This window comes from Schistocerca cancellata, chromosome 5 (genome assembly GCF_023864275.1).
Source record: "Schistocerca cancellata isolate TAMUIC-IGC-003103 chromosome 5, iqSchCanc2.1, whole genome shotgun sequence".
NCBI lineage: Eukaryota > Metazoa > Arthropoda > Insecta > Orthoptera > Acrididae > Schistocerca > Schistocerca cancellata.
Genome location: NC_064630.1, coordinates 233789860 through 233793267, shown reverse-complemented (window position 1 = coordinate 233793267; position 3408 = coordinate 233789860). Strand labels below are relative to the sequence as shown.

Here is a 3408-nt window from a genome sequence, read left to right as displayed (position 1 = left end):
CAAGTAATGCACTTAAGCTATTCCTGATGTAACTGGAAGATCTGTACTTCCCACTTTCATATCAACAGCCTCAAAATGCATATTGTAGACTTCGGGATATGTTACAGGTCAGTGTCACACCAAGATTGTGGAGAAAGGGGGGGGGGGGGGGGCGGCATGTCACTCTCCAACAAGTGTTTACCAATAAGTAAGTGGCGGAAAATTATGGGTATAGGGCGGCTTAAACATGTGGAAAATGAGATTTTTATTATTCACTCACTGTATTTGACATTTATTATTCCTTTAAAATCACACAACAACTTCAATAAAACACAGTTTAATCATTCACACACTTATTTCACAATTATTTCACTTTTAAACTGCAAATCCTCTAAGAACTGTCTTGAATCTTCACGAGTCTCTCTCAAAAACAGCCTTGATGTGGATAGATACGTACAGCAACCAGTAATCAGAGTCAGAACTGTGTCTGCAAAAACACAAGGATTATTAAACAATTTTTGCTGTCATTAATTACTAGCAATATAATTGACAGAGTAGATTGCTAATATTTGCTATAATGAATATCACATTTGCAAGAACGATCTCACTGAAGTAATTAAATCCATCGAAACGCTTAGAAACTAACCTCTCGTCTGACGAAAACGGTCTAAAGACGCAGTGGCAATTTCTTCAGATCTGTTGACAATGATATTTTGAGTTATCACTTTACTGAGTGACTGAAATGTAGTTCAGGTACCTGTGAACATAACAATATGTTACAATTCTTTTCTAAATACGAACTATTACGGTACTGTACGGCTACTGACATATTAATTACACTATTAATATTTTCACAGTTGTTTCTTTAATACAAAATTAAAGCCAACGGAAGAAAAAACGTAAAACATACTTGCCAAAGACAGGTTTGTTGAGATGCAATTTTCTGTGTTGACAGATGTAACTTTCTCATACGGTGGTAAGTCGCAGAAATCGCAGGAATCACAGAAATCGCAGAAGTAGCAGAAGTCACAGAAATCGCAGAAGTAGCAGAAATCGCAGAAGTAGCAGAAGTCACAGAAATCGCAGAAGTAGCAGAAATCGCGGAAGTAGCAGAAATCGCAGAAATAGCAGTGGCGGAGGGATACACGACCTATGTTCCTTAACTGCGACTCTTAACTGCGACAAATCACAGTTAAGAATCACAGATACTCAAAAGTAGCATTCACAGAAATCACTGATATCGGAAAATCGCAGTTTAGCCCATCACTAACTCCGACTGTCTTACTGAGCCCGTTGTGCCGAACCGCGCCAGTGTGCGTTTTCCCGCGCTCGCCTGCATCCACCTTTTCCCGCGCCCCTACAGGTAGGGTATTCACCACAGGTTTTCTACTACACATATTCTAATGCATTACCTACGTATGGACCAAGTGTTTAAATTACAATTTTCACATCATACAATAGTTTTAACATTAAATACATTTCCCTTTGGTTCTCAAATTGCTTGAAATCTAACATAAGTAATGACATTCATTTCAAAAGTTGTGTACAGTATCTTTAACATGACACAAAAAGGAAAAAAAATCCACAACATTATTTACATTATTTTACATAAATTCAGAAAGAAAAATTTATCTAAATTCATAAAGAAAAAAATTATTGTAGGTACATTATTGTTACAAGCCGTCTGGACGCAGGGTGCAGCTTATACGAAATGCGGGGTGTGGTGTGGGGTGACGGTGCTCACGTGCCGCCACGTGTCCTTGGTGAGGCGGCGACTGTGAGATCGGCTTTCACGCCCACCCAGCGAGTCGCTAGCGACGCAGCGCGATCGCTTTGATGTGACCGGCAGAGGCATGCAACTCTGCCACGCCGAGACCTCCCTCCCACACTCCAGCCACTGTCTACTGCATCCATCTCTCCTCACCTTGGACGGGAACGGTTCACGACGAACTTTTCAGGTATTAAACTTCCTCAATCAGCTAAGTCTACTTTCTGCTTGTATACTCATGTCTTGTTGTTGTTGTTGTTGTGCTCATCAGTCTGAAGACTGGTTTCATGCCTGTCTCCACGTTACTCTGTCTTTTGGCAGCCTCTTCATCACCGAATAAGTACTACAACCCACAACCATTCGAATCTGCTTATTGTTTTCGTTCCTTCCCCTCTCTCTATAATTTCTTTCCCTTTCACTTCCCCCCATAACAAAAATGACGATCTATTCATGCCTCAGGGTGTGACTCATCAACCGATTCCTTCGTTTAGTGAACTTGAGCAACACAAATTTAGGTCAGTGTGTCCTCATTAGCTACAAGATTTACCAATGCAAATGTTAATATTCCTATGTGGCACCATCTTTCAGTAGTTTCTATTCAGTTCTTATTTGAACTGCTTTTTATGAATTTGATAACGATGCCTGGAATACAAACCTCGGGATTGTATAGTTATTGGGGATAAAGAAAAGCCGGCCGAAGTGGCCGTGCGGTTAAAGGCGCTGCAGTCTGGAACCGCAAGACCGCTACGGTCGCAGGTTCGAATCCTGCCTCGGGCATGGATGTTTGTGATGTCCTTAGGTTAGTTAGGTTTAACTAGTTCTAAGTTCTAGGGGACTAATGACCTCAGCAGTTGAGTCCCATAGTGCTCAGAGCCATTTTTGATAAAGAAAAAAACAACGAGAGAAAAGCTATGTGCAATTTGTACAGATAACTTATTGTAGTTATGAGTCCACGGATACAGAAACGGAGGCTATAGTGGAAACGACTTAGACAGGGTTGTCACTTATCATCGATGTTATTCAATATCTCGATCGGGAAAGGATTAAGATAGCTGCACGAGAAGAGTTGAAAGTAACTGAGGTTCAGTGAGGGTAAGTACATAGACGTTTGGAGATTATTTGTTGTGGTCTCCATTCCGATGACACCCTAGACAATTCTGTGTAAGTTTCTTCATCTCTCCCATTAACACTGCCACCTGCAGCCATTTGAACCAACTTAACCTCATTCTTAATATCTGTCTGATCTCTCTGCAGATTAAATTACGTCGCCCATAGCTTACAATCCTCTGTCATTCCTTTCTCAACTGCTTCTCTCCTTTCACGTCATTACATAAATCGCTGATCGCCTTTCGTTCCCTGTATTGTAACCCCGCTACCTTAAGACATTGAAATAGTGCATTCGCGTCAACATTGTCAAAAGCTTCCTCTGCTATAAAAAATGCTGTAACTGTATGTTTCCCTTTCGTAAGTCTATCGCTTAAAGTACGTCGTTCAGTCACCACAGACTTACCATTTTTTTTAAATAGTAGTCTTGACCCACTTGGCGCTAAACACGACGTAAGGATTAAAATAAAGGTGTTCATAATTTAAAATATATGGTTGGTGCGTAAGTTCTTACCGTCTTTCCGTAAGTTTAATAAACCGGTAGCTACACATAAAAG

At 40.6% G+C, this 3408-nt stretch overlaps 1 long non-coding RNA gene across 1 annotated transcript; it reads right to left on the bottom strand.

Moving 5' to 3' along the window:
- Positions 1 to 294: 294 nt before the first annotated feature.
- On the bottom strand, positions 295 to 1163 carry LOC126188898 (uncharacterized). Its single transcript, XR_007537875.1, has 3 exons — positions 890 to 1163; positions 626 to 736; positions 295 to 466 (listed from the first exon to the last, which is right to left on the bottom strand). It is a non-coding gene; the product is annotated as an uncharacterized LOC126188898 (long non-coding RNA).
- Positions 1164 to 3408: the final 2245 nt, after the last annotated feature.